Here is a 22238-nt window from a genome sequence, read left to right on the forward strand (position 1 = left end):
ACATCATCATCGTCACCACGCCGTCGTGCTGACGAAACTCTCCCTCAACACTCGGCTAGATCGGAGTTCGAGGGACGTCATTGGGCTGAACGTGTGCTGAACTCGGAGGTGCCGTGCGTTCGGTACTTGATCGGTCGGATCGTGAAGACGTACGACTACATCAACCGCGTTGTGCTAACGCTTCCGCTTTCGATCTACGAGGGTACGTGGACATCACTCTCCCCTCTCGTTGCTATGCATCACCATGATCTTGCGTGTGCGTAGGAACTTTTTTGAAATTACTACGTTCCCCAACAATAATCTAGTTCACATCGCCATGTGATTTAACATCAATATTTCACATCTTTATGTGGTTAACACCCATAGTTCACATCGCCATGTGACCAATACCCAAAGGGTTTACTAGATTTAGTAATCTAGTTCACATCACTATGTGATTAACACCCAAAGAGTACTAAGGTGTGATCGTGTTTTGCTTGTGAGAGAAGCTTAGTCAACGGGTCTGTCACATTCAGATCCGTATGTATTTTGCAAATTTCTATGTCTACGATGCTTTGCACGGAGCTACTTTAGCTAATTGCTCCCACTTTCAATATGTATCCAGATTGAGACTTAGAGTCATCTGGATCAGTGTCAAAGCTTGCATCGACGTAACCCTTTACGATGAACCTTCTGCCACCTCCATAATCGAGAAACATATCCTTATTCCACTGAGGATAATTTTGACCGCTGTTCAGCGATCTACTCCTAGATCACTATTGTACTCCCTTGCTAAACTCAGTGTAGGGTATACAATAGATCTGGTACACAACATGGCATACTTTATAGAACCTATGGCTGAGGCATAGGGAATGACTTTCATTCTCTTTCTATCTTCTGCCGTGGTCGGGCTTTGAGTCTTACTCAATTTCACACCTTGTAACACAGGCAAGAACTCTTTCTTTGACTGTTCCATTTTGAACTACTTCAAAATCTTGTTAAGGTATGTACTCATTGAAAAAACTTATTAAGCGTCTTGATCTATCTCTATAGATCTTGATGCTCAATATGCAAGTAGCTTAACCGAGGTCTTTCTTTGAAAAAACTTCTTTCAAATACTCCTTTATGCTTTCTAGAAAAATTCTACATTATTTCCGATCAACAATATGTCATTCACATATACTTATCAGAAATGATGTAGTACTCCCACTCACTTTCTTGTAAATACAGGCTTCACTGCAAGTCTGTATAAAACTATATGCTTTGATCAACTCATCAAAGCGTATATTCCAACTCCGAGATGCTTGCACCAGTTCATAGATGGATCACTGGAGCTTGCACATTTTGTTAGCACCTTTAGGATCGACAAAACCTTCTAGTTGCATCATATACAACTCTTCTTTAAGAAATCCATTAAGGAATGTAGTTTTGACATCCATTTACCAGATTTCAAAAAATGTGGCAATTTGCTACCATGATTCAGACAGACTTAAGCATCGCTACGAGTGAGAAAATATCATCGTAGTCAACACCTTGAATTTTGTCAAAATCTTTTTCGACAAGTCTAGCTTTGTAGATAGTAACACTACTATCAGCGTCCGTCTTCCTCTTGAAGATCCATTTATCTTCTATGGCTTGCCGATCATCGGGCAAGTCAACCAAACTCCACACTTTGTTATCATACATGGATCCTATCTCAGATTTCATGGCCTCAAACCATTTCGCGGAATCTGGGCTCATCATCGCTTCCTCATAGTTCGTAGGTTCGTCATGGTCAAGTAACATGACCTCCAGAACAGGATTACCGTACCACTCTGGTGCGAACCTTACTCTGGCTGACCTACGAGGTTCGGTAGTAACTTGATCTGAAGTTTCATGATCATCATCATTAACTTCCTCAGTAATTGGTGTAGGCATCACTGGAACTGATTTCAGTGATGAGCTACTTCTCAATTCAAGAGAAGGTACAATTACCTCATCAAGTTCTACTTTCCTCCCACTCACTTCTTTCGAGAGAAGCTACTTCTCTAGAAAGGATCCATTCTCAGCAACGAATATCTTGCCTTCGGATCTGTGATAGAAGGTGTACCCAACAGTCTCCTTTGGGTATCCTATGAAGACACATTTCTCCGATTTGGGTTTGAGCTTATCAGGATCAAACTCTTTCACATAAGCATCGCAACCCCAAACTTTAAGAAACGACAACTTTGGTTTCTTGCCAAACCACAGTTCATATAGTGTCGTCTCAACGGATTTAGATGGTGACCTATTTAACGTGAATGCAGCTGTCTCTAATGCATAACCCCAAAACGATAGTGGTAAATCGGTAAGAGATATCATAGATTGCACCATATCTAATAAAGTACGGTTACGATGTTCGGACACACCATTATGCTGTGGTGTTCCGGGTGGCGTGAGTTGCGAAACTATTCCGCATTGTTTCAAATGAAGACCAAAATCGTAACTCAAATATTCTCCTCCACGATCAGATTGTAGAAACTTTATTTTCTTGTTATGATGATTTTCCACTTCACTCTGAAATTATATGAACTTTTCAAATGTTTCAGACTTATGTTTCATTGAGTAGATATACCCATATCTGCTCAAATCATCTGTGAAGGTCAGAAAATAACGATACCCGCCACGAGCCTCAACACTCATCGGATCGTATACATTAGTATGTATTATTTTCAATAAATCAGTTGCTCGCTCCATTGTTCCGGAGAACGGATTCTTAGTCATCTTGCCCATGAGGCAAGGTTCGCAAGCATCAAGTGATTCCAAAAGCCCATCATCATGGAGTTTCTTCATGCGCTTTACACCAATATGACCTAAACAGCAGTGCCACAAATAAGCTGCACTATCATTATTAACTTTGCATCTTTTGGCTTCAATATTATGAATATGTGTATCACTGCAATCGAGATCCAACAAACCATTTTCATTGGGTGTATGACCATAGAAGGTTTTATTCATGTAAACAGAACAACAATTATTCTCTAACTTAAATGAATAACCGTATTGCAATAAACATGATCAAATCATATTCATGCTCAACGCAAGCACCAAATAACACTTATTTAGGTTCAACACTAATCCCGAAAGTATAGGGAGTGTGCGATGATGATCATATCAATCTTGGAACCACTTCCAACACACATCGTCACTTCACCCTTAACTGGTCTATGTTCATTCTGCAACTCCCGTTTCGAGTTACTAATCTTAACAACTGAACTAGTATCAAAACTGAGGGGTTGCTATAAACACTAGTAAAGTACACATCAATAACATGTATATCTGTAGGATCGGAAGTATGTCTAGGGGGGGTGATTAGACTACTTGACCAAATAAAAATCTAGCCTTTTCCCAATTTTAGTTCTTGGCAGATTTTAGCAACTTAGCACAAGTCAAGCAATCAACCTTCACATACAATTCTAAGAGTATTGCAGTGGAATGTAAAACAATTGCATATGAAGGTAAAGGGATGAGTGTGAGGGAGCAAACACAATGTTGACACGGAGATTTTTGATATGTGGTTCCGATAGGTGGTGCTATCGTACATCCACGTTGATGGAGACTTCAACCCACGTAGGGTAACGGTTGCGCGAGTCCATGGAGGGCTCCACCCACGAAGGGTCCACGAAGAAGCAACCATGTCTATCCCACCATGGCCGTCGCCCACGAAGGACTTGCCTCACTAGGGTAGATCTTCATGAAGTAGGCGATCTCCTTGCCCTTACAAACTCCTTGGTTCAACTCCACAATCTTGTCGGAGGCTCCCAAGTGTCACCTAGCCAATCTAGGAGACACCACTCTCCAAGAAGTAACAAATGGTGTGTTGATGATGAACTCCTTGCTCTTGTGCTTCAAATGATAGTCTCCCCAACACTCAACTCTCTCTCATAGGATTGGATTTGGTAGAAAGAAGATTTGAGTGGAAAGCAACTTGGGGAAGGCTAGAGATCAAGATTTATGTGGTTGGAATGGAATATCTTGACCTCAACACAAGTGTAGGTGGTTCTCTCTCAGAAAATATATATTGGAGTGTAGGCATGTTCTGATGGCTCTCTCCACGAATGAAGAGTGGGTGGAGGGGTATATATAGCCTCCACACAAAATCTAACCGTTACACACAAATCACCAAACTCGGTGGGACCGAATCAGAGAACTCGGTCAGACCGATTTGGTTCAAAATGTGAATGTTAGGATTGGGACCGACAAGTCATCTCGGTGGGACCAATGTCATTAGGGTTAGGGCATAACGTAATCTCGGTGAGACCAATTTTGGTAATAGCCAAACAGAGAGTTGGTCAGGCAAACTCGGTGGGACCGATTCGCTCATCTCGGTTGGACCGAAACGTTACGAAAAGGAAACAGAGAGTTTGCATTGCAATCTCGGTGGGACTAATCGCTCATCTCAGTTTGACCGAAACGTTACGAAGGGAAACAGAGAGTTTGCAACCCCATCTCGGTGAGACCGAGATCCCTATCGGTGAGACCGAATTGATTAGGGTTTCTGGCAGTGGCTATGTCAACTTAACTCGGTGGCTCCGGATGTGAAACTTCGGTGGGGCCGAGTTGGACTTTTGGTTTAGGACATATGTGGATATGAGAAAGTAGTGGAGGGGTTTGGAGCATATCACTAAGCATTTTGAGCAAGAATCTCATTAAGCAACACCTCATCCCTTCTTAATAGTATTGGCTTTTCCTATAGACTCAATGTGATCTTGGATCACTAAAATAGAAAATTTAGAGTCTTGTGCTTTGAGCTTGAGCCAATCTTTTGTCCTTAGCATTTTGATGGGTCCACTTTCTAATCCATGCCATGCCAAACATTGAGCTTTCCTGAAATATTTATCTTGGAATAGCATTAGCTCAATGAGCTATATGTTGTTAAGAATTACCAAAACCACCCAGGGATAGTTGCACTTTCAATCTCCCCCTTTTTGGTAATTGATGACAACATATAGATCAAAGCTTCGACAAATGATAAATAAGATTGAAAAACATCGTCGCTTTGAGAAGTATGTGATAAGCAAGAGCTCCCCCTAAATTTGTGCATTATTTAAGATTTGCTTTTGAATGCAAATGCACAATCGATTAGGATCATGGGTTACTCTTCCATGTCACATACATCTTGGTGGAGCGCTCAAAATGATAGAGATTAAAAACATGCACTCATCATCAAGCAAAGTGAATGATCATAATAGGATATGAAAGATAGCATTATCCAACAAGCATTAAGGGTAGCATATGATCAAACACTTGACCAAATAAGTATCTCACAAGGACACAAAGTAATATCACACAAGCACGCAGTAAAGTTTCAAACCAACCAAAAAGAGTGCAAAGAGATATTAAAACCAACTCTCTCTCTCTCTCTCTCTCTCTCTCTCTCTCGAAGCCTATGATCTATACATCTTTATCCCCCTTTGGCAACAAGTTACCAAAAAGTTTGAAAATGCATAGTGCTAAACGACTCTCAGGCTTGATCTTCAGGAGGTGGTGTTGAGAGAACGCCAAGGACGAAAGCTTCTGATGAAGTGGCTGGAGCTGGTGGAGTAGCTGCTGGAGTTGGAACTAGAGCTGTAGCTGCTGGTGCTGATGTTGTAGCTCTAGTGTCTGTCACTAGCACTCTAGCAGATCTCCGTCCTCTGGGCACTCTAGCAAATGCATCTGTGGTAGACTTGCCCTTCTTCTCCTCTGCTTCCTCCTGAAGTTGCTCAACTGCAGTTTGGATCTCTGTGATCTTGACATCAAGGTCATAGAATTTTGTCTCAACAATCCTTTCCAAGCTCTCCTGGTTCTTGGTCAGGGTGGCCAGGCCCTACTCAATCCTCAGAGTGGATTGGATCAGATATCCAAGCTTCTGATGCTCGTCAGGGTGGCCTCTTCCACAGTTGGCATCTTTGCAGCCTTCTCAGTTTTAGCTTTGGCTTTCTTCTCTTGTGCTTGCACAGATGATGGTTCATTCTCAGTCATGACAACTGTATTGTCCTGAAATTCAGGATAGATGGGTAGATGCTCGTTGTCCAAGATGTACTTGCCTTTGCCCATCTTTGAGTTGATGAGCTCCTGGATGTGTGGGGCATATCCACAACTTCTCTTCTGATCAGCTGCAGTCCTCTTGATTGTTTCCACAATCAGGCTCATAACCTTGAACTTTTTTGGGACATCAAATATGTGCAGCAAGTTGATAGCATGTCCTCTGATCATCTTGTGATCACCTGACTTGGGTAGAAGTGTGTGCCTCAGAATCCAATTGATTGTTGGCAGACCAGACAACAAATAGTGTACAGATCCAAACTTATGTGTGTCCAAGGCATCATCAGGGATCTCTTTGTACATATTGGCCATAGAGTTGTGGTCTTTCTTCTTCTTGGCATTGATATCCAAGTCATCCTCATGTTCCTCAGGAGCATTGATCAATTGAGTCCATTCTTCAACTGTAGACTGGTACCTAGTACCCTCAGACATCCACACAATCCTTCCATCTAGATAGAAGTGTGCAGTGGAGTAAAATTGCATAATGAGCTCATCATTCCACTTGGTGAACTTCTGAGCCACAAACTCATCAACTCCACATGCCTTGAAGCTGTCATATACACCAGGAAAGTGATCCTCATTTTCCTTAATGAATTTCCAATCAACCCATCTCATGTCACACACTATGGGCTTCTTGTCAAGTAAAACAGTCTCATAGAAGTCCTGCTGTTCCTTAGTGTGGAATCTGTAGTCCACAGCAGTCCTTCTCCTGGTGGCATATGGATCAGACTCTCTCCATAGTCTCAATCCTGAATCCTTCCTGATTTTCATGTTCTCTGCAATTGGGTGTGCATCATTGTGATCAGGGATCTTGGGCTTCAACTTTCTCAAAACAACAGAATCATCATCTTCTTCTTCAGCAGCTTGAGGCACTGGGGCCTTGTTTTTCTCCTCAGCAGGGATGTTCCTAGTGCTCCTCTTGGGTTTTGGCGTTGGAGCTGGAGCAGCAGTCTTAGGAGCAGTTTTGGGCTTAGATGGAGCAGCCCCTGCCTTAATTGCATCTCCCATGAGCTTTTGAGCTTTGGGTGCTGGTGCAGCATCCTCTTCCTCTTCCTCTTTAGAATCTTTCCTCATTGAGGGCTTGCCAAGAACTCTGGCAGTAGTGGTTCTGGCCCTCTTCTTCTTCTTATCCTCACCAGCTGCTTCTTCTTCAGATTCAATGGTGAACTTCATGCTTTCACCTGTGGCAACTTTTCTTGGCTTAGACATGGGCTGTCTTCTTGCTGGCATCTTAGTTTTCAGACCTGGCTTAGTTGCAGCAGCTGAGCCATACTCTTTCTTCAGCACTTTCTTCTTTGAAGTGGCTTCATCTTCAACAGCCACATAATCTTCATCTTCAGAGTCAGAAGTCCTCTTCTTCCTTGTCCTGGTAGCAGCATTTGGCAGATTGCTGGGAGTGCTCCTGCTGCCATCATCATAGCTGCTAGAGGGACTAGTGCCCTCACTTAACTGAACATGTTCCTCTGACTTGTTCTGGCTGTCACTTTGGTTAGACATCTTGCAGGCAAACTGTCAGCTGACCCTGTGAATAGGTTATAGATGAGGTAGAGTAGATGAGCATCACAAAGTACATGAGTTTTTGCAAAGAAGATGACTTAAAAACTTAGTTTTAGTTCTTCACAGAAAGCATTTCGGATCTACCGATTTGTAAACTCGGTGATACCGAAGCAGCTTTTGGAACCTGAACTAGTGAACTCGGTCAGACCGAGTCACAGTTTGGTGGTATCGAGACTGCTAGGGTTTCACAGAGAATCGAACTCGGTCACACCGATTTGCAATTTTCGGTCGGACCGAAAATGCGTGTGCTCTGGCCTAAGCCAAAATCGGTGAGACCGATTTCTACAACTCGGTCGGTCCGAGATGAATTCGGTGGAGACCTAACCCTAAATTTTCAAATCAAGACTAATCTACGGGACGTTTTCGCTGGACAGGATGATTTTAATTATGGCAAGAAACATGGCAAAGCAATGTGCTAAGAATCGGAGTTAAAGATTAGCACAATGATCAAGTCCGTACACTAGTGCGGCGACGAACTTGCTACGGCGACAACGTCGGAGAAGATTTCCATTGACAGCGGCGGAGACCAGCGGCGGGAGGTCGCTGGCGACGAGAGGACGATCCGGAGACCAGAGGAGGCAGAGTAGGTTACGCGCGGGTGAAGGGGTTCGGAGAAATTTCCAAATTTTGACCCAGCGGTACATATAACCTGACCCTGTCGGTGTGACCGAGTGGAACGACTCGGTGGCACCGAGATGCAAAACTGCAAGCAGTTACTGCAACTCGGTGTGACCGAAAAGTTCTAATCGGTTGCACCGAGATTGAAGACCCTAGATCAACTTGGTGACTCGGTAGGACCGAAAGGATGAATCGGTCAGACCGATATGCACAAAGAGGTTTTGGAGGTTTAAGTCTATGACGAATCGGGATCTCCGAGTGCTCCTCACACAGAGTGGTTCGAATCTGACTTGATCAAACTTTGTGATGTAGCATGAATAGAGTTTGAGACGAGAAAAGCATAGATAGCTAGAGGGTGTTCTTAGGCATTCTTGTCCATCCATTTGGCAAAATAGAAAGAGCCAAACAATCATAGCAACAAATGGATGTCCTCGAATGAGTAAAATATGCATCCAACATGCTCACACAATTAAAATGGCAAATGAAATATGTGACAAAGCATGCACAAACACTCTAGCATCTATCAAGCAATTGGCGATGACTAGGTCATCTATATATGAGTATATTGACTTAGGAGTCAAATGAGAACATTTGATCATAAGTCATACTCATCGTTTAAGCACAAGTGGGGTTACCACTTTTACATAAAGCATTGTTGTGTTCACACCATTAGAGTTGCTTTAGCTCATTGATTTGAGTAAAGCTCCCCCTATATGTGATATCCCCCCTAAGAGGGATGAACTAACCTTGGGTTTTGTCGATGATGACTTCATGTAGGTGTTGAATATGTAGATGCTCAATGTTGATGAAGATCATTTGGAGCAATCCTTTGGAGTGAGTTGCACTTTCAATACCTACACGGGTTAGTCCCACAAGGAACAAACAAGGATATCCATAGACATAGAGTGACGCATACACACGATGATGTCCATGAAGTCATTAGGTTACCTTGTCCCTTGTCTTACCAACAAGAGGGTTTGTGACTCCTTGAACTAGTGCAAGATATGGAAGTTGTTTGCACTTGTCCTCGCCAAAATGATAGGTGTGAAGTATGTTGGCGGAGTCACCCTCAAGAACTCTCTAGTTCTTCTTCTTCTGGATCCACACCATCTTGATGGGAACCCTTGGAGTCGTAGTTGTACTTGATGAAGTGGAACTAGATGTAGTCTTGGGAACCCACTTGACCAAGGCCTTAGGTGCTTCTTCAAATGCATCAATTTCCTCTTGAAGCTTATCCTTGCCTTTTTGCTTGTGGTCTTGTGGTGGAAGATCATCTTGAGCTTGTGTTCCTTTGAAAGAAGTAGGATCATACTTCTCTTGTTGAGAAACAAACTTCGTCTTGGGTATTGATCTTCTTCCCACTCAACTCCATTAGCATTGAACTTTCGTTCAAAACCAACACCTTGATTCTTCCGGTGTCTTCCTTGCTTGCGCACAATTTCCTCAAATTGCTTACTTCCGGCAAGACTCTTGTAAACACCTTTCTCTATGATTCCCTTCAATAAGCTATTTTCTTGCTCAAGTGTAACTTGGCTAAGAGAATCATTAGTGGAATCAAGAGAACTACTAGAAGCATCAACATTGGATTTAGCATGATTGTTGTTACTACTAGATGAAGAATCTTTCTTGTTCTTGTTGCTAGATTTAACTTGTGTCATGTAAGTAGACAAGAGTAAACGCTTGGCAATGTAAGAAGAACTTTTCTTGCGAAGATCATCATTGATTGCCTTTAAAAACTCATGCTCTTGCTCAAGGTTGAGCTTTTCAAAGCGTAGCTTATCATGAGTCTTTAAAAGTTCTCGATGATTTTCCAAGGTAGTTTCATGAGCTAACTTAAGAGTGTTTAGTTCTTGAGTTAGACGCTCAATCTCCTTCTTATCATCATCATTCGTTTTATCTTGATTAGCATGATTAATTGACGTTTCATCATAGTTTTCATCACTAGAGTTGTTAACAAGTAAATCATCATCACCTAGCAAATCATCTTCATCACTATTGAAATCAACATACTCGGGATGTGTTACCTTTGGAGCTTTGGCCATGAAGCATCTGCCAATTCCTTCATTTGGTGAGTCAAATATGTCATAGGAGTTGGTTGACACAAGTGCTAGACCGGCAACACCTTCATCTTGAGTATATTCGGAGACGGAGTGATAACTTCTTTCGGAGTGATCGTCGGAGTCGTAGCCGGATACCCATTCACCAACATGAGCTTGATGTCTTCTTTTTGTGTAGCTCCTTGATGACTTTTCCTTTCTTTCCGAATCCTTGCTTCTCCGAGAGGGTCTTCGTTCATAACGATCATCTCTACTCCTCCTTTCTCTTGGTGGTGATTCTTCTCTTCTACTTCTTCTTTTGGGAGAATCTTCTCTTCTTTTGTAGGGGGCCGTACACTCATTGGAGTAGTGTCCGGGTCTTCCACAATTGTAGCAATTACGCTCACGACTAGAAGATCTTTTGTCATTGTAGGACCTTGACTTGGAAATTCTTTCTTCGCTTCTACTCTTGTAGAACTTGTTGAAGTTCTTTACCATTAGGCTCAATTCTTCATTGAAGGTTTGTTTCTCATTTGAAGATGTGGGAGTATCACAGGAGGCTTTGTAAGCACCACTTCACTTGTTGTGAAGCTCTTCCTTATCCTTGAGTGACATCTCATGAGCAACAATTCTTCCAATGATTTCCGTTGGCTTGAGATCTTTGTAATTGGGCATCATTTGGATCAATGTGCACACGGTATCATATTTTCCATCCAGGGCTCTTAGGATCTTCTTGATGATGAATTTGTCGGTCATCTCTTCACTTCCTAAGCCGGCAATCTCATTTGTGATGAGAGCAAGCCTAGAGTACATTTCAGCGACACCTTCACCATCCTTCATTTTGAACTTGTCAAGTTGACTTTGAAGCACATCCAATTTGGATTCCTTGACGGAGTCGGTACCTTCGTCCATATCAATCAAAGTATCCCAAATTTCCTTTGCATTCTCAAGACGGCTGATTTTGTTGAATTCTTCGGGGCACAATCCGTTGAAGAGAATATCACAAGCTTGAGCATTGTATTGTAGCATCTTCAACTCTTCCGCGGTAGCTTCACGGTTCGGTTCTTTCCCATCAAAGAATTCACCTTGCAAGCCAATACACACAATAGCCCAAATGGCGGGGTTATGTCCAACAATATGCATTTTCATCTTGTGCTTCCAACTAGCAAAATTAGTGCCATCAAAGTAAGGACCTCTACGGTGGCAATTTCCCTCGCCATACTCTCCTAGGTTGTGAAACCAAGGCTATGACCACCAAAAGCTATGGAAATCAAAGCAAATGGAGACCAAAGCTCTGATACCACTTGTAGGATCGGAAGTATGTCTAGAGGGGGGGTGATTAGACTACTTGACCAAATAAAAATCTAGCCTTTTCCCAATTTTAGTTCTTGGCAGATTTTAGCAACTTAGCACAAGTCAAGAAATCAACCTACACATGCAATTCTAAGAGTATAGCAGTGAAATGTAAAACAATTGCATATGAAGGTAAAGGAGTTTGAGGGAGCAAACACAATGTTGACACAGAGATTTTTTATCCGTGGTTTCGATAGGTGGTGCTATCGTACATCCACGTTGATGGAGACTTCAACCCACGTAGGGTAACGGTTGCACGAGTCCACGGAGGGCTCCACCCACGAAGGGTCCAGGAAGAAGCAACCTTGTCTATCCCACCATGGCCATCGCCCACGAAGAACTTGCCTCACTAGGGTAGATCTTCACGAAGTAGGCGATCTCCTTGCCCTTACAAACTCCTTGGTTCAACTCCACAATCTTGTCGGAGGCTCCCAAGTGCCACCTAGCCAATCTAGGAGACACCACTCTCCAAGAAGTAACAAATGGTGTGTTGATGATGAACTCCTTGCTCTTGTGCTGAAATGATAGTCTCCCCAACACTCAACTCTCTCTCATAGGATTGGATTTGGTAGAAAGAAGATTTGAGTGGAAAGCGACTTGGGGAAGGCTAGAGATCAAGATTTATGTGGTTGGAATGGAATATCTTGACCTCAACACAAGTGCAGGTGGTTCTCTCTCAGAAAATATGTATTGGAGTGTAGGCATGTTCTGATGGCTCTCTCCACGAATGAAGAGTGGGTGGAGGGGTATATATAGCCTCCACACAAAATCTAACCGTTACACACAAATCACCAAACTCGGTGGGACCGAATCAGAGAACTCGGTCGGACCAATTTGGTTCAAAATGTGAACGTTAGGATTCTCGGTGGGACCGACAAGTCAACTCGGTGGGACCGATGTCATTAGGGTTAGGGCATAACGTAATCTCGGTGAGACCGATTACACAAACTCGGTGAGACCAATTTTGGTAATAGCCAAACAGAGAGTTGGTCAGGCAAACTCGGTGGGACCGATTCGCTCATCTCGGTTGGACCGAAACGTTACGAAAAGGAAACAAAGAGTTTGCATTTCAATCTCGGTGGGACCGATCGCTCATCTCGGTTTGACCGAAACGTTACGAAGGGAAATAGAGAGTTTGCAACCCCATCTCGGTGAGACCGAGATCCCTATCGGTGAGACCGAATTGATTAGGGTTTCTGGCAGTGGCTATGTCAACTGAACTCGGTGGCTCCGGATGTGAAACTTCAGTGGGGCCGAGTTGGACTTTTGGTTTAGGACTGTTGAAAATATGCCCTAGAGGCAATAATAAAATGGTTATTATTATATTTCCTTGTTCATGATAATTTTCTATTGTTCATGCTATAATTGTGTTATCCGGAAATCGTAATACATGTGTGAATACATAGACCACAACATGTCCCTAGTGAGCCTGTAGTTGACTAGCTCGTTGATCAACAGATAGTCATGGTTTCCTGACTATGGACATTGGATGTCATTGATAACGGGATCACATCATTAGGAGAATGATGTGATGGACAAGACCCAATCCTAAGCATAGCACAAAGATCGTGTAGTTCGTTTGCTAGAGCTTTTCCAATGTCAAGTATCATTTCCTTAGACCATGAGATCGTGTAACTCCCGGATGCCGTAGGAGTGCTTTGGGTGTACGAAACGTCACAACGTAACTGGGCGACTATAAAGGTACACTACAGGTATCTCTGAAAGTGTCTGTTGGGTTGACACGGATCGAGACTGGGATTTGTCACTCCGTATGACGGAGAGGTATCTCTGGGCCCACTCGGTAATGCATCATCATAATGAGCTCAAAGTGACCAAGTGGTTGGTCACGAGATCATACATTACGGTACGAGTAAAGTGACTTGCCGGTAACGAGATTGAATGAGGTATTGGGATACCGACGATCGAATCTCGGGCAAGTAACGTACCGATTGACAAAGGGAATTGTATACGGGATTGATTGAATCCTCGACATCGTGGTTCATCCGAAGAGATCATCGTGGAACATGTGGGAGCCAACATGGGTATCCAGATCCCGCTGTTGGTTATTGACCGGAGAGTCGTCTCGGTCATGTCTGCGTGTCTCCCGAACCCGTAGGGTCTACACACTTAAGGTTCGGTGACACTAGGGTTGTGGAGATATTAGTATGCGGTAACCCGAAAGTTGTTCGGAGTCCCGGATGAGATCCCGGACATCACGAGGAGTTCCGGAATGGTCCGGAGGTGAAGAATTATATATAGGAAGTCCAGTTTCGGCCACCGGGAAAGTTTCGGGGGTTACCGGTATTGTACCGGGACCACCGGAAGGGTCCCGGGGGTCCACCGGGTGGGGCCACCTATCTCGGAGGGCCCCATGGGCTGAAGTGGGAGGGGAACCAGCCCCTGGTGGGCTGGTGCGCCCCCCATGGGCCTCCCCCTGCGCCTAGGGTTGGAAACCCTGGGGGTGGGGGCGCCCCACCTGACTTGGGGGGCAAGTTCCCCCCCCCTTGGCCGCCGCCCCCCCCCCCATGTAGATGGGATCCCCAGGGCCGGCGCCCCCCGGGGGCCTATATAAAGGGGGGAGGGAGGGCAGCCGCACCACAGCCCCTGGCGCCTCCCTCTTCCTCCCGTGACACCTCTCCCTCTCGCTTGCGCTTGGCGAAGCCCTGCCGGGATCCCCGCTACTTCCACCACCACGCCGTCGTGCTGCTGGATCTCCATCAACCTCTCCTTCCCCCTTGCTGGATCAAGAAGGAGGAGACGTCGCTGCTCCGTACGTGTGTTGAACGCGGAGGTGCCGTCCGTTCGGCGCTCGGTCATCGGTGATTTGGATCACGTCGAGTACGACTCCATCAACCCCGTTCACTTGAACGCTTCCGCTTGCGATCTACAAGGGTATGTAGATGCACTCCTTCCTTCTCGTTGCTAGTAAACTCCATAGATGGATCTTGGTGATGCGTAGAAAATTTTAAATTTCTGCAACGATCCCCAACAAGGACATATGTGGATATGAGAAAGTAGTGGAGGGTTTTGGAGCATATCACTAAGCATTTTGAGCAAGAATCTCATTAAGCAACACCTCATCCCTTCTTAATAGTATTGGCTTTTCCTATAGACTCAATGTGATCTTGGATCACTAAAATAGAAAATGTAGAGTCTTGTGCTTTGAGCTTGAGCCAATCTTTTGTCCTTAGCATTCTGAAGGGTCCACTTTCTAATCCATGCCATGCCAAACATTGAGCTTTCCTGAAATATTTATCTTGGAATAGCATTAGCTCAATGAGCTATATGTTGTTAGGAATTACCAAAACCACCCAGGGATAGTTGCACTTTCAATATCAAATATACCTTTGTTCACTTTGCCATCCTTCTTATCCGCCAAATACTTGGGGCAGTTCCGCTTCCAGTGACCAGTCCCTTTGCAGTAGAAGCACTTAGTCTCAGGCTTAGGTCCAGACTTGGGTTTCTTCACTTGAGCAGCAACTTGCTTGCCGTTCTTCTTGAAGTTCCCCTTCTTCCCTTTGCCCTTTTCTTGAAACTAGTGGTCTTGTCAACCATCAACACTTGATGCTTTTCTTGATTTCTACCTTCGTCGATTTCAGCATCACGAAGAGCTTGGGAATCGTTTCCGTTATCCCTTGCATATTATAGTTCATCACGAAGTTCTAGTAACTTGGTGATAGTGACTAGAGAACTCTGTCAATCACTATCTTATCTGGAAGATTAACTCCCACTTGATTCAAGTGATTGTAGTACTCAGACATTCTGAGCACATGCTCACTAGCTGAGCTATTCTCCTCCATCTTGTCGGCAAAGTACTTGTCAAATGTCTCATACCTTTCGACATGGGCATGAGTCTGAAATACTAATTTCAACTCTTAGAACATCTCATATCTTCCGTGGCGTTTCAAAGACGTCTTTGAAGCCCCGATTCTAAGACGTAAATCATGGTGCACTAAGCTATCAAGTAGTCATCATATCGAGCTTGCCAAACGTTCATAACGTCTGCATCTGCTCCTGCAATCGGTCTGTCACCTAGCGGTGCATCAAGGACATAATTCTTCTGTGCAACAATGAGGATAATCCTCGGATCATGGATCCAATCCGCATCATTGCTACTAACATCTTTCAACTTAGTTTTCTCTAGGAACATATCAAAATAAAACAGGGGAGCTAAACGCGAGTTATTGATCTACAACATAGATATGCTAATACTACCAGGACTAAGTTCATGATAAATTTATAGTTCAATTAATCATATTACTTAAGAACTCCCACTTAGACAGACATCCCTCGAGTCATCTAAATGATCACGTGATCCATATCAACTAAACCATGTCCGATCATCACGTGAGATGGAGTAGTTTTCAATGGTGAACATCACTATGTTGATCATATCTTCTATATGATTCACGCTCGACCTTTCGGTCTCCAGTGTTCCGAGGCCATATCTGCATATGCTAGGCTCGTCAAGTTTAACCCGAGTATTCTGCGTGTGTGAAACTGTCTTACACCCGTTTTAGATGAATGTTGAGCTTATCACACCCGATCATCACGTGGTGTCTCGGCACGACGAACTTTGGCAACGGTGCATACTCAGGGAGAACACTTGCCTTGAAATTTAGTGAGAGATCATCTTATAATGCTACCGTCAAACTAAGCAAAATAAGATGCATAAAAGATAAACATCATATGCAATCAAAATATGTGACATGATATGGCCATGATCATCTTGCGCCTTTGATCTCCATCTCAAAAGTACCGTCATGATCTCTATCGTCACTGGCATGACACCATGATCTTCATCATCTTGATCTCTATCAATGTGTCGTCACATGGTCGTCTCGCCAACTATTGCTCTTGCAACTATTGCTACCGCATAGCGATAAAGTGAAGCAATTATTTGGCGCTTGGATCTTATGCAATAAAAAGACAGCCATAAGGCTTCTGCCATTTGCCGATAACTTCAACAAAACATGATCATCTCATACAACAACTTATATCTCATCACGTCTTGACCATATCACATCTCAACATGCCCTGCAAAAAGAAGTTAGACGTCCTCTACTTTGTTTGTTGCAAGTTTTACGTGGCTGCCACGGGCTTTTAGCAAGAACCGTTCTTACCTATGCATCAAAACCACAACGATAGTTCGTCAAGTTAGTGTTGTTTTAACCTTCTCAAGGACTGGGCGTAGCCACACTCGGTTCAACTAAAATTGGAGAAACTGACACACGCCAGCCACCTGTGTGCAAAGCACATCGGTAGAACCAGTCTCACGTAAGTGTACGCGTAATGTCGGTCCGGGCCGCTTCATCCAACAATACCGCCGAACCAAAGTATGACATGCTGGTAAGAAGTATGACTTGTATCGCCCACAACTCACTTGTGTTCTACTCGTGCATATAACATCTACGCATAAACCTGGCTCTGATGCCACTGTTGGGGAACGTAGTAATTTCAAAAAAATTCCTACGCACACACAGGATCATGGTGATGCATAGCAATGAGAGGGAGAGTGTTTGTCCACGTACCCTCATAGACCGAAAGCGGAAGCGTTAGCACAACGCGGTTCATGTAGTCGTACGTCTTCACGATCCGACCGATCCAAGTACCGAACGTACGGCACCTCCGAGTTCAGCACACGTTCAACTCGATGACGTCCCGCGAACTCCGATCCAGCAGAGCTTCACGGGAGAGTTCCGTCAGCACGACGGCATGATGACGGTGATGATGTTGCTACCAACGCAGGGCTTCGCCTAAGCACCGCTACGATATGACCGAGGTGGAATATGGTGGAGGGGGGACACCGCACACGGCCGGGAGAGATCAACAGATCAACTTGTGTGTTCTAGGGTGCCGCCCTGCCCCGTATATAAAGGAGCAAGGGGGGAGGCCGGCCGGCCCCTGTAGGGTGCGTCAGGAGGAGTCCTCCTCCTCCTAGTAGGAGTATGACTCCCCTTTCCTACTCCTACTAGGAGGAGGAAAGGAAGGAGGAGAGGGAGAAGGAAGGAGAGGGAGGAAAAGGAGGAAAGGGGGGCCGGCCCCCTAGTCCAATTCGGTTTGGGCTAGGGGGGTCGCGCGTCCTGCCTCCTCTCTTCCACCACTTGGCCCATGAGGCCCATTACTTCTTCCTCGTATTCCCGTAACTCCCCGGTACCCCGAAAAATACCCGAATCACTCGGCACCTTTCCGATGTCCGAATATAGTCGTCCAATATATCGATCTTTATGTCTCGACCATTTCGAGACTCCTCGTCATGTCCCCGATCTCATACGGAACTCCGAACTACCTTCGGTACATCAAATCACATAAACTCATAATACCGATCGTCACCGAACTTTAAGCGTGCGGACCCTACGGGTTCGAGAAATATGTAGACATGACCGAGACATGTCTCCGGTCAATAACCAATAGCGGAACCTGGATGCTCATATTTGATCCCACATATTCTACGAAGATCTTTATCGGTCAAACCGCATAACAACATACGTTGTTCCCTTTGTCATTGGTATGTTACTTGCCCGAGATTCGATCGTCGGTATCTCAGTACCTAGTTCAATCTTGTTACCGGCAAGTCTCTTTACTCGTTCCGTAATACATCATCCCGCAACTAACTCATTAGTTACAATGCTTGCAAGGCTCATAGTGATGTGCATTACCGAGAGGGCCGAGAGATACCTCTCCGACAATCGGAGTGACAAATCCTAATCTCGAAATACACCAACTCAACAAGTACCTTCGGAGACACCTGTAGAGCACCTTTATAATCACCCAGTTACGTTGTGACGTTTGGTAGCACACAAAATGTTCCTTTGGTAAACGGGAGTTGCATAATCTCATAGTCATAGGAACATGTATAAGTCATGAAGAAACCAATAGCAACATACTAAACGATCAAGTGCTAAGCTAACGGAATGGGTCAAGTCAATCACATCATTCTCCTAATGATGTGATCTTGTTAATCAAATGATAACTCATGTCTATGGCTAGGAAACTCAACAATCTTTGATCAACGAGCTAGTCAAGTAGAGGCATACTAGTGACACTATGTTTGTCTATATATTCACACATGTATCAAGTTTCCGGTTAATACAATTCTAGCATGAATAATAAACATTTATCATGAAATAAGGAAATAAATAATAACTTTATTATTGCCTCTAGGGCATATTTCCTTCTGGATCTTCTTGGATGATAGTTATTTGATCTTGCTGAAAAGTCCAGAAACTTTCTGTTCACGAAAACAATTGTTTAAAATCACCAGAACGTGATAAAATACTAATTCCAATTGCAGTAGATCAATAAACAAATAAATATACTATCTTGGACATCTTCTATGATTGTGAGCCCCATTAATTATTTTCAAACCTGAGCAAATTAGTTGAAGTTGGACAAGAAAGACAACATAATGAGTTATGCTTGGGTATATTTGTATAGAAGTTATATTGTTATGGATCCTCTAACATGTGGTGCTTGCTATTTAGAATCCTTTGCTAGCCAAAATATCTGTACTAAGCGGGAATACTGCTTGTGCATCCAAATTCCTTGAACCAAGTTTCTTCCATGAGTGTCCATCATATCTACCTATATGCGGTATTTACCTGCCGTTCCAAGTAAATTTGCATGTGCCAAACTCTAAACCTTCAAATAATAATCTGTTTTCTATGCCCGAATCGCTCATGTAGCGACTAGGGGCTGTTAGTATCTTCCATGCTAGGTGGGTTGTTATCACGATGAGTGGACTCCGCTCATCATTCACAAGAAGATGGCTGGTAACTGGGATGCCCAGTCCTATGATCAAAAGATCAAAAACAAATTCACAAATAATTTAAACAAAACTCCCCCAGGAATGTTGATTGTTGGACGTCACCCGTTGTTTCGGACAAGCCGTGGAGTGTAATGTTGGTGGAGGGGGAGTAAAATTTTTACCTTTCTGCGTGGGAACCGCCTATAATGTATGTAGTATGGAAGATATTGGGAACCCTTGGTCGTTATGTTGACAATGAAAGCATACCTCTCAAAATTATTTTCATTTCTATTTTTGCTTCGAGCTCTGGCACCTCTGCAAATCCCTGCTTCCCTCTGCGAAGGGCCTATCTTTTACTTTTATGCAAGAGTCAGTAGTATTCCTTCTCATTCCAACCTACTCTTTAGTTGGCAAGCATCATGTGATGGAAAGATCTAAGCATATATGGCCATTCAAATATATTTGAGCATGAATTATTATTGTTGACATTACCCTTGAGGTAAAAGGTTGGGAGGCAAAATATTAAGCCCCCATCTTTCTCTGTGTTCGATAAATACTATTTGTTCTACATATATGATTTGAGTGGTAGCAATCATGGAAGACTATATGATAGTTGAGTATGTGGGATTTGCTAAATCAAAGCTCTGACATAGACTCTTCCTGAAAATAAAATGAATTGTAATTGTTTGATGACGTTAGTTTTCAAGAAAGTTTACGATCTATGCTTTAACATGTGAATAGTTTGTTACTTGATCATGCGAAGTTTTATGAGTTGAGCTACTATTATGACATATAATGATGCTAGAAAAGGTGATTGAAATTATCATTGATCAAACTTGTGCACCTGCTAGCATTCACACTTCATAAATTATTTCTTTTATCATTTACCTACTCGAGGACGAGCAGGAATTAAGCTTGGGGATGCTGATACGTCTCCAACGTATCTATAATTTATGAAGTATTCATGCTATTATATTATCTGTTTTGGATGTTTATGGGCTTTATTAAACACTTTTATATTATTTTTGGGACTAACCTATTAACCCAGAGCCCAGTGCCAGTTTCTGTTTTTCCCCTTGTTCTAGTGTTTCGCGGAAAAGGAATATCAAACGGAGTCCAAACGGAATGAAACCTTCGGGAGCGTGATTTTTGGAACAAACGTGATCCAGGAGACTTGGAGTTGAAGTCAAGGAAGCTTCAAGGTGGCCACGAGGCAGGGAGGCGCGCCTGCCCCCTCTAGGCGCGCCCCCACCCTAGTGGGCCCCTCGTGGCTCCCCTGACCGACTTCTTTCGCCTATATATATCCACATACCCTAAAAACATGGGGGAACAGAATAGATCGGGAGTTTCGCCGCCGCAAGCCTTTGTAGCCACCAAAACCCAATCGGGACCCTGTTTTGGCACCCTGCCGGAGGGGGGATCCCTCACCGGTGGCCATCTTCATCATCCCGGCGCTCTCCATGACAAGGAGGGAGTAGTTCACCCTCGGGGCTGAGGGTATGTACCAGTAGCTATGTGTTTGATCTCTCTCTCTCTCTCGTGTTCTTGATTTGGCACGATCTTGATGTATCGCGAGCTTTGCTATTATAGTTGGATATTATGATGTTTCTCCCCCTCTACTCTCTTGTAATGGACTGAGTTTCCCTTTGAGGTTATCTTATCGGATTGAGTCTTCAAGGATTTGAGAACACTTGATGTATGTCTTGCATGTGCTTATCTGTGGTGACAATGGGATATTCACGTGATCTACTTGATGTATGTTTTGGTGATCAACTTGCGGGTTCCGTTTGTGAACTTATGCATAGGGGTTGGCACACGTTTTCGTCTTGACTCTCCAGTAGAAACTTTGGGGCACTCTTTGAAGTACTTTGTGTTGGTTTGAATAGATGAATCTGAGATTGTGTGATGCATATCGTATAATCATACCCACGGATACTTGAGGTGACATTGGAGTATCTAGGTGACATTAGGGTTTTGGTTGATTTGTGTCTTAAGGTGTTATTCTAGTACGAACTCTATGATAGATCGAACGAAAAGAATAGCTTCGTGTTATTTTACTACGGACTCTTGAATAGATCGATCAGAAAGAATAACTTTGAGGTGGTTTCGTACCCACAATAATCTCTTTGTTTGTTCTCCGCTATTAGTGACTTTGGAGTGACTCTTTGTTGCATGTTGAGGGATAGTTATATGATCCAATTATGTTATTGTTGTTGAGAGAACTTGCACTAGTGAAAGTATGAACCCTAGGCCTTGTTTCTTAGCATTGCAATACCGTTTACGCTCACTTTTACCACTTGTTACCTTGCTGTTTTTATATTTTCAGATTACAAAAACCTATATCTACCATCCATATTGCACTTGTATCACCATCTCTTCGCCGAACTAGTGCACCTATACAATTTAGCATTGTATTGGGTGTGTTGGGGACACAAGAGACTTTTTGTTATTTGGTTGCAGGGTTGTTTGAGAGAGACCATCTTCAACCTACGCCTCCCACGGATTGATAAACCTTAGGTCATCCACTTGAGGGAAATTTGCTATTGTCCTACAAACCTCTGCACTTGAAGGCCCAACAACGTCTACAAGAAGAAGTTTGCGTAGTAGACATCAATATTCTATGAAGATCTTTATCGGTCAAACCGCATAACAACATACATTGTTCCTTTTGTCATCGGTATGTTACTGGCTCGAGATTCGATCGTCAGTATCTCAATACCTAGTTCAATCTCGTTACCGGCAAGTCTGTTTACTCGTTCCGTAATGCATCATCCTGTGATTAACTCATTAGTCACATTGCTTGCAAGGCTTATAGTGATGTGCATTACCGAGAGGGCCAGAGATACCTCTCCGAAACACGGAGTGATAAATCCTAATCTCGATCTATGCCAACTCAACAAACA

The sequence above is a fragment of the Aegilops tauschii genome, chromosome 1 (assembly GCF_002575655.3).
Source record: "Aegilops tauschii subsp. strangulata cultivar AL8/78 chromosome 1, Aet v6.0, whole genome shotgun sequence".
Lineage (NCBI taxonomy): Eukaryota > Viridiplantae > Streptophyta > Magnoliopsida > Poales > Poaceae > Aegilops > Aegilops tauschii.